Source organism: Platalea leucorodia (assembly GCF_965183815.1).
Source record: "Platalea leucorodia genome assembly, chromosome: Z".
Classification (NCBI taxonomy): Eukaryota; Metazoa; Chordata; class Aves; order Pelecaniformes; family Threskiornithidae; genus Platalea; species Platalea leucorodia.
Genome location: NC_138858.1, coordinates 34,227,516 through 34,242,433, shown reverse-complemented (window position 1 = coordinate 34,242,433; position 14,918 = coordinate 34,227,516).

Here is a 14,918-nt window from a genome sequence, read left to right as displayed (position 1 = left end):
AATCTCACATCAGAGTGAAACATCTAAACTTCAATCCATCTTTGGAAAAAAAGTGTCTCTTAGTTTTCAGAGAGAGAGAGATCTAAGGTCAGGGTTGCTTTTGTATTAGTAGATCAATAACAAAGATAATCATACAGTGCCACTGACTTTTGTCATGTCTGACCTTGAAGTACTAGATTATTGCTCAATACCAGTCAGAAATATTTCATCCCTTCATGTTTGCTTCACTAATTTTTAACAATCTACAGGAGTATCTTCTTCAAATATAAATATAGGTTGGAAGCACAACAGGTAAATAAAAGTGACAAAATTACATAAACTGTATTGGATCAAATGAGAGTGAGAGTCTCCTTATGGACCTTAATGGGTATCATTTAAACTGTTAACTGAGCCCCTTACAGAAAAGTATAATTACTTTTGTATTATTGTGTGACAAATGTTCTAAGATTTACCAAAATTAAATTCCAACCCCAAGAGAAGGTACTTGATTGATTTTTTTTTTTTTTAATAAACAGCTTCTTTTTCTTAATACTGAAGCAAGAATTAAAATAATTTTAAGGATTTGGAAGTGATTTAGCCCCATCATGTTGAAATATTACAATGCTGTAAGAAATCTGCAATCACAAGGAATAAAGAATTTAATCACTGAAGAAGCGTGGAGGTGCATTTTGAAATGGTATGTATTTTATTCCTACATTAATGCCTTTCAACTCATATATAGAAATAGCTTCCCAAACACCAGGTTGGAGATTTGTTTGTATTATATATGCATGACATTTATTTGAAGAAGACAGAGAGGAAGACTGGCTCATCTAAATTTTCCAACAGCCACAAACGATGGTGCAAAGGTAATTTGGCCACACCCCATAAAAGAACATCAAAGACGACAGTGATCACTAGCCCAATATTAGGGCAGTTTGTTATCAGCTTAATTTATTTTGGGGTTTTGGGGTTTTTTTGTTTTTTTTAAACCAGTAAAAGAACAAGACATGCCTTCCTGGGAATTTTGACAAAACACACTAGCAACAAAAATATTACTGAAACAGGATTCCTGTGCGTAGAACGCTTTCAGGTTTGGCTTCTCATTAACTTATTTGTACTTACACAAAACTAATATTTAACCATTGTGGTTTTGTTCAGTTAACCCAAAAATTATGTGGATTCTCTAATTATGACAGGAAAACATCTCTAGATTGCAGCCTTTCATAAGTTTCATTGAGTAGCTTGTCCTGTTCTACTATCAGAGAATCATACAATCATAGAATCATTGAATCATAGAATCAAGTCATAGAATTATAGAATCATAGAATCATAGAATGGTTTGAGTTGGAAGGGATCTTTAAAGATCATCTAGTCCAACACCCCTGCAATAAGCAGGGACATCTTCAACTGGATCAGGTTGCTCAGAGCCCCCTCCAACCTGACCTTGAATGTTTCCAGGGATGGGTCGTCTACCACCTCTCTGGACAGCGTGTTCCAGTGTTTCACCATTCTCGTTGTAAAAAATTTCTTCCTTACAACTAGTCTAAGTCTACCCCCTTTTAGTTCAAAACCATTACCCCTTGTCCTCTCGCTACAGGCCCTACTAAAAAGTCTGTTCCTATCTATCTTTCTTATAAGCCCCCTTTAAGTACTGAAAGGCTGCAATCAGGTCTCCCTGGAGCCTTCTTGTCGAACAACCCCCAACTCTCTCAGCCTTTCCTCAGAGGAGAGATGTTCCATTCCTCTGATCATTTTTGTGGCACTCCTCTGGCCCTGCCCCAACAGGTCTATGTCTTTCTTGTACTGAGGACTCCAGAGCTGGATGCAGTACTCCAGGTGGGGTCTCATGAGAGCAGAGGGGCAGAATTACCTCCCTTGACCCACTGCCCATGCTTCTTTTGATGCAGCCCAGGATACAGTTGGCTTTCTGGGCTGTGAGTGCACGTTGCCGGGTCATGTCCAGTACCCTCAAATCCTTCTCCACAGGGCTGCTCTCAATCCCTTCATCCTTCAGCCTGTATTCATACCAGGGGTTGCCCTGACCCAGGTACAAGACCTTGCACTTGGCCTTGTTGAACATCATGAGGTTCATATGGGACCACTTCTTGAGTTTGTTCAGGTCCATCAGGCAACCCATCCCTCAGGCATGTTAGCCACACCACTCAGCCTGGTGTCATCAAATACTATAATTATCAACAGACAAAAAGAATTTTCCTTTCAAATGTTGCAAGATACAGTGGCTAGATCCAAGCTTTTGACATTTATTCAGGATGTCTCCAAGAGAGCTCTGGCTGAACTAGATCAGAGGATAACCAAAAGCAAGAATTAAAAAAAAAATTAATAATTTTATAGGAAATTCAAGAACTGACTTGTTAAAGAAGAAAATTATTAATATATCTTGCAGGAAAAAGACAAAATTAAGTCATTCACACACACACACAAATCAACACGCTTGGGAAACTTTATGTCCTGGTTTCAGCTGGGATAGAGCTAATTTTCCTCTTGGTAGCCGGTATGGGGCTCTGTTTTGGGTTTAGGATGAGAACAATGTCGATGATACACTGATGCTTTGGTTCTTGCTAAGTAGTGCTAAGCTGTCGCTAAATAGGTGCTAAGTGGCGCTCACACTGGTCAAGGACTTTTCAGCTTCCCCTGCTCTGCCGGGTGCACAAGAAGCTGGGAGGGGGCACAGCCAGGGGGGTGCTGACCCAGACTGGCCCAAGGGCTATTCCATACCATACGACGTCATGCTCAGTATATAAGCTGGGGGAAGAAGAAGGAAGGGGGGACATGGGGTATGATGGCGTTTGTCTTCCTGAGTAACCGTTAGGCGTGATGGAGCCCTGCTTTCCTGGGGATGGCTGAACACCTGCCTGCCGCTGGGAAGTAGGGAATGAATTCCTTGCTTTGCTTTGTTTGCGTGCACGTTTTTGCTTTGCCTATTTAACTGTTCTAATATTTTTTACTTCAATTATTAAACTGTTCTTATCTCAACCAACGAGTTTTCTCCCTTTTACCCTCTGATTCTCTCCCCCATTCCACCGCGGGGGGAGTGAGCGAGCGGCTGCGTGGTGCTTAGGTGCTGGCTGGGGTTAAACCACGACACTTTATATCAACAGGAACCAGGTCTCATCAGTACACTGACAAGGCAGAAAAGCTGGGGGAAAAATGTTGTTGTGGGTCATGGGCATAACACTACAGCAGAACAGGAAAAAATGAGACAGAACCTTAAAAACAAAACAAAACAAAACAACAGCATTTAAATGACACCTGTTACTAACTATAATTTATCAAAAATAGACAAAAAACATAAGTCTTAACAAAATAACAGAACCTGAAAGGAGAAGTAAAAATTCAGAACATATTGAAATGGAAATAAAAGACATAGGAAAAATGTTTGTATGGCTGCGAGAACAAGTAAATTTTAAAATCTCATCAAATATGTCCAGTTAATTTTAGCGCTAGTATCATTAACAATAATAATAATTAAAAGAATTAAAAACTCCCTCCTGTCTTTTAAACTTTGTAACTGGAAAACTTTATTAAGTTCAGTGAAGTACTACGCTTTACACTTGCTTCCCAGTGACATCTCCTTTGTCAGCCTCCCTGACAGTGGAGAACCCTCCACACAGAACTCATTCCCAGGTCCCAAGTACTTCTATGCCAGGCCAGAATGGCCCCGGAAGACTTTAGAAAAAGATTGTTCATGAAGAACAGAACTGTAATTTCTCCTGGTGATAAATCTGTTTGTGATTTATCTAAAACTTCATTTTAAAATATTTGTAAGCTCATAGCTGTGTGATTGTGTGATCTTTTTAGCAATGAGATTGATATTAAATACATGGTCTTAGTTTATCTGCATCATCTTATCATTTTTGCAGCATTTGATAGAAGTTATGCCAGACCTGTCTGTAAAATGACAAAGCAATTTACAGAAATGACATATTGTGAGAGAACTTAAAATTCTTACAAAGCCTAGTAAATTAAATATGGATCTGAAAATCTTTGCTAAACGTTGAAATAGAGTTTTGGGATTTGGACATGCATTTCTCTTTAACTAACTAATGTCCACTAACTTTCTCCTGACTCTTCTTCAAAAAATGAGAGTATATGGAGTCCCCTAAGTGGCTCAGACATGCCCAGCTTTAAAAAGCAATTGATGAAGAAACAGTATCTATTCAGTAACAGACTTCCATTATGGAACAAAAGGCTTGATGGGGTGGTGAATTAAGAAACAGTGACAGAAAAACACAGAAAATCCAAGTGAAGCATTTAAGAATTCACTACTGTATTTTTCTGGAATTCTGGGTATTAAATTTCCTTTGAAGGTACAGAATTTGAGTGAAGAAGAATGAAATCCACTGATGTGCTCTCTTAACAGCAGCTCTTACCATCTTCCTCTTTTTCTGGACTTGGAGTAGGAAACAGTATCTTTGAAGGGAAGATTTAAATTTGTTTTGTATGTTTTGTGGCTTTTTAGAAGGTGAAAAAATACAAAAATATACAAACATATGCAGAGAAAAGAAAAGGCAAAACAAAAATCAATTGGATAGTTGCACAAAAATTGGTAAATAAATAAAAGACTTTGACAAAGGCTGTGGATTAACCCCAGGCAGCAGCTGAGCCCCACACAGCGACTTGCTCACTCACCCACGGTGGGACAGGGAAGACAATCAGAAGGGAAAAAGTGAGAAAACATGGGTTAGATAAAGACAGTATAACAGGTAAAGGAAAAACAAATAAAGTAAAATAAGGAATTAATTCAGTACTTCCCATCGGCAGGCAGGTGTTCAGCCATCTCCAGGACAGTACGGCTCCATTACATGCAATGGTTACTTGGGAAGACAAATGCCATAACTCTGAATGTCCCCCTCCTTCCTTCTTCCCCCAGGTTTGTTGCTGAGCATGACATCATATGGTGTGGAATATCCCTTTGATCAGTTGGATTCAGCAGTCCCAGCTGTGTCCCCTCCCAGCTTCTGCATTCCCAGCCTCCTCGCTGGTGGTGCGGTGTGAGAAGCAAAAAAGGCCTCAACACTGTGTAAGCACTGCTCAGCAATAACCATCTCAGATTCCTATCTGGTTTAAAATACAGTCCTTTCACTATATCACATCTTCGTCTACTGTTCCTTTCAGAATTAGTATTTTACTGTTACTCTCTACACTTCCACCTTCCCATGTCACCTTTGCATGCTCTATTTTTATGAAATGTATTTATGTTTTCTGATATGTTGAAGTTTGACACAGAAAACATGCAAGCAAATCCAAAATATCTTAAGTCTTTTTTAAAACTTTCAAAATGTAAACCATTTGTTTGATATTTTTTTATTTGTTTGACAACTACACCAACCTCTTTCCTTGTAGGAAATTAATATTTCAAGAGGCATCCCTTGTCTGTGAAAGTCTCTAAACATCAAACATCCCAAACTATGCATATAAATCCAGTTCATGAGAAATATACTCATGGCATACTCTTGACCTCCATCTCTAGCACAAAAAAAAAACATTTTTTGTCACATACTCTTCCACTCCTAGCATGTTCTATCTTGAAGAATAATACATTAGTTTCTCCATTTTCACTTATTCCACCAAATCTTTTTTCATTTCCAGACCAACTCCTTTAAATTTGTTCTAGCATCAGTACAAGAATCAGTACCAGAATCTCAGCCACCATGTTGATCCTTTGTAATACAGAAGTCAAGCCATGTAAATCTGGTTATTCTTAAAGTCAGTGACAATCTTAGCTTCCATTTTTTTATTCTGCTATTTGCAAATTATTATTCTAAAACTCACTCTGGGATCTGATTTAACTCTGAGACTTGATATTTGGATTCTAGAGAATCCCTAGAAGCACAACTTGGTAATGATTATAGGTAACATTGAAGCAATATACAAAAGCCTTGTGGTGATCCCTTGTGACATAACCCAGTGCTGAAGCCAGGTCTACACTTGTAAGGCGATTACTTCAGTAATGACAAGAAACATATAAACTCCATTTTATTTTTGCTCTACCATGTTACCAAGTATATAACATACAAGTTGAACAGACAGTGATACTCAAGTTATAAAATAACATTACAGGCAATGTCTGGCATAAGTTAGCTGATGGAGGGAGTACATTTGAACATCAAATGCATTTCAGTATGAAGGAAAAGCCAATTTTTGCAATTTTTTTTACCAGAAAAAAGGTTTGTAAATTCAGTGTAAATCTGGTATAAGTGAAATGGGAATGGAGGTAATGGTAGCAATAGTATTTCTTAAAATAAATTAGCATAATTCATTGAAATTAGTTATTTTTTTAAGTGAAAGTTACTACTTATTACCATTTTAACCTGAAAGTAGTTTCTTGCACTACAGCATGTAGTGCACATACAGCATGTAGTGCACATACAGCACTATCATATGCATAATAGGTCTTTAAAGTAGAGGTTGTAAAACAAGTAAAAAGAGTTTAACCTGAGAGTCACATTGCACCTGTATTTGAAGTCCTCACTCAGAAACAAGATTTTCCTGGAAAAGATAGTTCTACTTAACTTCTCTGACACGTTTCTATGAAGGCCGTTTGAAAGATTTTTCTAGCTCACTGGAACAGCTTTTTGAGTACAGGGTTGTGATGTACAAATTCATATTCAAAATTTCTTAGGTCTATGAAGTCATAGTATATGAATAAATTATACTATTGGTTAGATTTCATAGAAAAGAATGAAATTGCACCTTTGGTGGAAAAATGTATGATTGTTTTAAACATGTATCTATGTATTGATAATGGTTTGACTTCCAGTAGTTAAAGTAAAGATGTACACAGAGTAGAGATAAAATGTAAGGCATGGAGGGGGGCTTGGGGTTTTTTTTAATTCCATTCTTTCTATCACTGCTTATTGCATCCTTACATAAAATGTATGGTCTTTCCTGATGCATAAGCCCATAAAAATGAGAAAAAATTAAAAATACTGGATTATTATTTTTGTGTAGTTTATATAAAAATATGCTTTGTTCAGAAAGGCTGGTGTCCTAAAACACAGACTCTTAATAAATATTGTCTAAGTTCTTCTAACTTTCACAGTGGGCTTAAGAAGTCTTTCTCTCTTCATATGCACAAACGTAATCATATTTTATCAACTCTTTTCCTATCCTTTTTTTTATGTGAGATCTGAGTTGTTTTCTAATTAAATATTATTCATTGATTTTAATTACGAGTGATAGTTTTATTATGCACTGTAAGGAACATTGCAGTAAATCCCCTGAAGTCAAATGTGTTCAGCTGTAATGATACCTTTATGGAAAAGAAAGGCCACCTGCTTGATGAAAAAGGCAGGCAATCCCTTCAGGTCATTAAAATAATGATTAACTTGACTGCCTGTTTTCACATCCCTTTTATAAATATAAATCTATGAAAAGTCACTCACAGGCAAAACATGACGTGTCTAATAGCTGCTTTAGGTAAGAAAGCAAAAGGGAAAAGGAACTTCTCAATTTTTAGAGGAGGTGTCAACACTTTGAGTCTTTTTTGCTCCTCTACAGTTTCAGTGGGTTAAGGAGCTCAGTGGGATAAGTTAAGGGGCTCAACGGGATGAGTTGGAGGTCAACTTCACTGCTTATGAGAAGCCAGAAGCTTGGGCTGTTCTCCTTCTCTGTGGAGACGCTTTTCAGCAGAGGCTGTCCCTGCTGCTCCTGCCTGAGCTGTGTTGCAGCTGCTCAGCAGCCATGTCTGTGCCCAGGCTCATACCTCCTTAATCCTGACCCAACCTGGACCCATGCATGTGGCTTGCCAGATTGGCCTTGGATGTGCCTTGCCCCAGTGGACTTACCAGGCTGTCACTGCACTGAGGCTGGCCCTGGCCACTGTCTCGGGGCCTGATCCTGACCCCGACTTGCTGCCTCAGTACCCTGGCTCTTTGTCAGATGAGGGCATCACCCTGCTTGCCTTGCGTTGACCCTCAGCTCCTAGATCCCTCCTCATGGGGAGCAGCCAGACTTTGATTCTCCCTAACAGCAGGTTAAGAAAAGAAAACTAGCAGTGTAATGCAGAGCAGCCCTGTATATGACCACTGATGGCAATCAGACAGCAGATATTGAAGGAAAGAGCTAATCTTTCCATGGTAGTTTATAACAATGAACAGTTTAAGGACTTTTTAAGCTGGAGGTTTCATGATGACAGCAATGCTTGTATATCTCAATAGGATTAACACAACTATATTGTTCAGTATTTTGGTCAAAGCACTTTTAGCTTCCACATGATTGTTTGGCAGTGTATTCATGCAATCAAAGAATCATTAAGGTTGGGAAAAACCTCTGAGATCATCGAGTCCAACCATTAACCTAACTGTCAGGTCCACCTCTAAACCATGTCCCTAAGCAGCACATCCACATGGTTTTTGAACACTTCCAGGGACTGTGATTGCACCACTTCCCTGGGCAGTCTGTTCCAATGACTAACCACTCTCTGCAAAGAAATTTTTCCTAACATCCAACCTAAATCTCCCCTGGCATAACTTGAGGCTATTTCCTCTAGTCCTGTTGTTTGCTCCCTGGGAGGAGACCAATCCCCACCTTGCCACAATCTCCTTTCAGGTAGTTGTAGAGAGCAATAAGGTCTCCCCTCAGCCTCCTCTTCTCCAAACTAAACAAACCCAGCTCCCTCACCCGCTCCTCATAAGATTTGTGCTCTAGATCCTTCACCAACTTTGTTGGTCTTCTTTGGACATGTTCCAGCACCTCAATATCTTGTAGTAGGGGGCCCAAAACTGAACACAGTACTCGAGGAGCAGCCTCACCAGTGCCGAGTACAGGGGCACTATCACCTCCCTGGTCCTGCTGGCCACACTAGTCCTGATACAAGCCAGGATGCCATTGGCCCTCTTGGCCACCTGAGCACACTACTGGCTCATGTTCAGGCAACTGTCAACCAACACCCCAGGTCCTTTTCAGCCAGGCAGCTCTCCAGACATCCATGGATTTCCATCAATCCAGCCTGTCTGGATCCCTCAGTAGATCCTTCCTACCTTCAGGCAGATCAACACTCACACCCAACTTGGTGTGGTCTGCAAGCTTACTGAAGGTGCAGTTGATCCCCTCATTCAGATCATTAATGAAGATATTGAACAGCACCAGCTGCAATTCTGAGCCCTGGGAAACACCACTCGTGACCGGTTGCCAACTCCATTCACCACCACTCTCTGAGCTCAGTCATTCACCCAGTTTTTTTACCCAGCTAAGAGTGCACTTATCCAAGCCGCAAGCAGTCAGTTTCTCCAGGAGAATGCTGTGGGAAACAGTGTCCAAAGCCTTACTAAATCCAGGTAGACAACATCCACAGCCTTTTCCTCATCCACCAAGCAAGTCACCTTGTCATAGAAGGAGATCAGGTTGGTCAAGCAGGACCTGCCCTTCATGAACCCGTGGTGGCTGGGCCTGATTCCCTGATTGTCCCACATGTGCCGCATGATGGCACTCAAGATGATCTGTCCATGACCTTTCCCAGCACCGAGGTCAGACTGACATGTCTGTAGGTTCCTGGATCCTCCTCCCAGCCCTTCTTGTAGATGGGCATCATGTTTGCTAACCTCCAATCAACTGGGACCTCCCCCGTTAGCCAGGACTGCTGATAAATGACGGAAAGTGGCTTGGTATTTTATCTAAGATCTGTTTGCTTAAGAGATATGTTTTACAACATTCTTCATGCTTAGAAATAGATATAAAATATATATTTTATACATTTTACTTTTCATACCAGATAATTTAAAAGATCCTATGTCATTCATCTTCAGCAGTCCTCCCTAAAAAGAATTAAGATATGACAAAAGAAGCAACAATGAGAACAGGCAAAACAGGCCACACTTAGGTATTATACTAGTTTTTTGTCTAGATTTTTTGAGTATTTTGTCTCTAGTTTCATCAGACTCTTGTTATGAAGCATGCAGAAATGATGAGTACCTAAAATCTAATTGGGGCTTGCTTGCAAGAGTTGTTAGCTAATGATGGAGGGAAAAAGTTTGAAAACCCTGAGAGGGGGAAAATAATTCCCTTTGAATTCCCTGTGAATTTTTACCAAATTCTTTTTCTCATGTTTTAATATCACCTTTAGAAGTACATGCTTAAAGCTATATTTTTTTTAAAGAAAAAAAAATAATTTGCAAATCAAGCACCATATATTTCTGTATTATTTACTACTCAGTTTACTCTGATGACCTCAGTAGATATTTCTGATCCTGTGATGTTTACAAGTGGAGGGATACCTTAAACCACAATTTTACTTAATTTTTAAAAATGTGGAAATAAATAGGTCAGAAATAAGTAGGCAGAGCCTTTTCTGTTATATTCCAAATCTATTCGGTGGCTGAAATGCAATGACTTGGACACTGTCATTTACCCATGTTCCACAGTTAGAGAATAAGCTTGGGAAACCACAGAAAATGTGTGTAAATTGCATACTATTAAGAAAGGGTAATATTGACCACAGGTATTTATGCAACTGAAGCAATGGGAAACATGTAATCTCTTTTTATTTAAAAACTTCTTACTGCTGCAAAATAAGGCAGAACAGTGCTAGCATACCTTTGACATATAATACACATCTTATATTTGATAGAAAGTGCTTTATCATACAAATTTAGCACAATAGCTATCAACACAAAAATGTTACATGAGCAATAAACGACTGTGTTAGAAGTAGAAGTAATTAATATTAAGCTTCCCCTTAAAGATGTGTTTGCCTGAGCATGGTTGTCACTAAATTCAGTGTTGTCCATATTATATATTGGAAGATAAATAGAGAAATAAATAGAGAATTCCACTGAATTCAAGATTATTTTGTTATATTATTTAAATATATATGATATCAAGATGATGTACATCATTTTAGTAGAATTTGGTTAGATAAAAAAAGACCTTAACTTCTATAAATTTCAAGAATGAACCAGAGATATAAACATTAGTAGTATAATACTGCCTGACAGTATCATGGTATCATAGAGAAAGGGCTGGAATAACTCATTATCTTCTGTTTCTCTTTCCCTATCATCACCCCAAATTTTCACTTCTGCTGAATGTGCAGTTACAATACATGTAGTCTGTGAGCCATTAATTTTATCCACAAAATAATTTACTACTGAAAAAATAATTATGTTACTGTTCTCATCTGCCTTTTCCAGTTTAGCAGGAAAGGCTTCTGCTTTCAGCAAAAGTTGAAGGTTCAATCCCAAGCAGTGTCTGAAATGGCAGCTGCCTTACAGGACTTAGTACACAGTGGATTAGGGACCTGGATTTGTTGCACTTGGAATGGTTACCACTCATATCAAGTCCTCACACTGGACTATCACAATGTGTTCCACTTGAAAAGTACTTCTTTAAGGCAGTAAGGGACAATTTGGCTTTTCCATCCTGATATTCACATTGAAATCACCAGCACAAATAGTCACATTCTAGCTATTATTTGGTACTAGTTTAACTGTGTTACAAGAACAAAGAGTACTTGGGATCTCAATGTAAGGGTTGAAACAATTTTAATTTTCCCACAAAGTTAAATGAATTGTTACCTTAGAATTTTTTCCCGGGGTGTGTTAACTTGCATAAAGAGGGCTCCATCTACCAGGTCTGCAGCGGAAGATTTGTATTCCAGCCTACTACTAAAGTTAATTGGTGTCATTTTTATACCCGCAAACATGTTAGTGGGGGAATAAAAATGAGATTTAACTAGTTACTAAGCTAGTGCACATACAGCCATATACATGGTTTTGAATAGGAATAGGACAGATCTTAAATAAAGTGATACTAATGGGAGCTCCTGTGAAACTTCCCTTCATTAGTGAATTAGGCAATACAGCACAGATGAACACAGAGTTTTTTGTGTTGCTTTTATATTATTTTTGATGAAAGAACATAACGCATGCATGAAAGAAATAGGCTCACTAGCTACAGATTCAGTAGCTGCAGCAGCAGTCTGACATGAGCATCTCTGGTTTAACTTTATAGGCCTTTGAGTGGATGCTTTCTTTCTAGTACCTTTCTAGATTCTCTCCTGTGTACAAAAGCTCAAAGCTATCTTTTAAAAAGTCGAGGAAGTCAAATCTTGTTTGTTTGTAAGAAGAAGAAATTGAATCATAATACATTTCTTTTCACCACTGCTTTTACAGGTGTTATATTTAGCTTTTTCTTGTTAATATGAGATTTAAAAAGATTCTGTTGTGTCTGTGAAAAATCTCTGTGGTTTGATACAAAGATTCTCCAATGCTATATTATTACTTTTTAAATAAGATCCAGTATTATCCATGCTTGAAGTTGTACATAGTTCCTGAACAAAAAGTACTTGAAACTTTGTAAACACAGCAGATCTCCTAAGCCCTTGGAATTTAATGGGAATGATGAAATGTTTTCTTCTTTCTTGGCAGTGACAGTTCTATGTCTTTTTCAAGTAGAACCAACAAGCCAGTATGGCATATTTTCATCTTCAAGTCACAACACTTACCAGAAACAAGCAACAAGACCCTCAAATTACATTTACACTGAAGTAGCAAGACAAGTGTAATCTAACTATCAAAGGAATGGTACACTCAAGTTCTCCAAATACCACAAACTCGGCCTAAGTATAATTTGTGTTGACTAGATTTAAACAGAAGAACAGTTATAAAAACAGAAACAGTCAATATATACAACTTTAAATACACCTAACATTAGACAGCTTTCAACAAGCTATAATGTAGATTTTGCTACAATAATGGGAAATGCCTAAGGTGTGAATATGTGGTTACTTTTTTTTTATATGGCTTAAAGTGTTTTATATTTGTACAACAAAATGCATCTATACGCCATATGCATATGTAGCACATATAGATGAGAAATAATGTATAACTTCTGTGGACATGTCTCAGGAATTTAGTAGAACCCTTTCCAGTGTTTATTTTCAGGGAATCATGTTTCCTTTCTTTAACTCCCTGACACTGAGAAAATAAGTGCAGAAATGTTTCAGACACCTTAATTTTCAAATATTATAATGTTTCTCTTCAATCCTTTAATATCTTCTTTAATTCTATGCAATGAAGATTTTGATGATTTATATTTCCATCAGTGTGCTCACAGAGAAGGTAGTTTAAAGATAAGAAAATACTCTTAAGGAAAAATAAAATTAAGAAATGTGTGTTCAAATATGTTTAAATATGGAGGTTTTTTTCTAAGATATAACTAATGATTTATAAAGAATTTTCCTAATTTTGTACCAGCAAAGCTTCAGGATACCAGGACAGGAAAACAAACGGCAAATTCTATTATTGTTAATTGAACTTGATGTAATCTTTTAGAAAGTATTCTCTGCAAGGTAACTCCATTGTTGGGGACAATAGGACATTATGGGTGAGGACAGCATTGATAACCTAAATGAAAATTATAATTCACTGCTTTTAATTATTAACTCATAATAAGCAGTCCAAATAAAATGAAGTTCATGAGTAGGAAGTTCTGCATTTCATGAAGAAAGCTGAGAGATTTGGCCTACTATACCTGTTGATATGATCAGATGGTTGGCTTTTCTTACAGATTATATAATCAGGAAAGAATGTACAAATCCCATATGCATATAAGGGAAAACTGAAAACTAAAATAATAAAAACAAAATAGCTGAGGATGGAGAGTGTTATTAGACAATCTGAACTCCTACACCAGGGTTAGGACAGGGTTGCTTGCAGATTCTCCCATAAGGAGAGATGCAGATTAGGGTTGCTTGCAGATCCTCTCATAAGGAGAGATACCGCGCTACCTCCCCTCCCTTTTCCTGAAACACATGGACAAATACATGAAATTTTGAGTCCCGTTATCTCCCCGCTAACCTTGGTACTTATATAGGTCTGTCATCACTTTTGTTACTGTTTTTAAGAACTTGCTGCCAGCACTCAGCAGAAGCCCTACAACCCCAAGGAGAATGAAGGGGCTGCAGGCTGAGTCCATGCCCTGAAATAAGGAAAAGAGACAGGAGCAGAAAGAACACCCGCTTTCTGCTTAAGTAAGCATTCCGACAGGTAACTGTTAAAAAACTGCCCCAAAAAAATGGTTTTGTAAAAATTATTGGCATTATTGAATGCCAAATTTTGTAAGAGTAGCACCATTTCCTGAATTTTAAATAAATTCTTATGAATGACTTAATTAGTAACAGCCAGTAAAACATCCAGTAGAGAAGATAATTACTTGATTGTCAAATGGAATAACAACAGTTTTTCCTGCAGTGAAATCTCTACCACCATAATTAGGTTATATCATACTTTACCCTGAAGGGAATATTAAAAACACAAGACTAGCCAGTTCCATTCACTGTATTTTTCTATTTATAGCTTAGTGCTAAATTGCTGCCTTCATGATGCAGCAAAGACATCAATAACAGAATAACAGCTCTTCTGTTTCTCAATTAAGTTTGCTACATGGATATTAATGTAAATATGGATCTTGTAAGAGAATTCTGTTGACTAATCATTTGTAGTATAATAATAAAAATTAAACGAATGAAAAGTTCTAAAAGAAAAAATGACAGAGAAGAAATACATACAAGCAGGGCAAAAAAAAGTACCAATAAAAATATCTGCATGGGATATACATATACTAGCACACTGAGTGAATTGTGTATTTCCTTTTTTTTTCTTTTTCGTTTGCATTTCTCCTTAGTTCACTATGCAGCACTAAAAAAAAAAAAAAAAAAAACAACCTTAAGAACAACACTGCTGGATTATAGTTTGATGTGATATGAAGAATTGCCTACCACCTATGAGACCATTTTGCAAAGAGATACAAAATTATTTGTTTAGATCTTAGCACGTGTTTGTTTGTGTTCATTTTCATAGATACAAAAATGTTATTTGCTGGTGTGAATGCTGTTTGGTTTTCCATGTATATTTGATAAATAAGGAAACTAGATGCTTTTATACCTAATGTAAAATCATGCTGCATTTCTTCTGCCT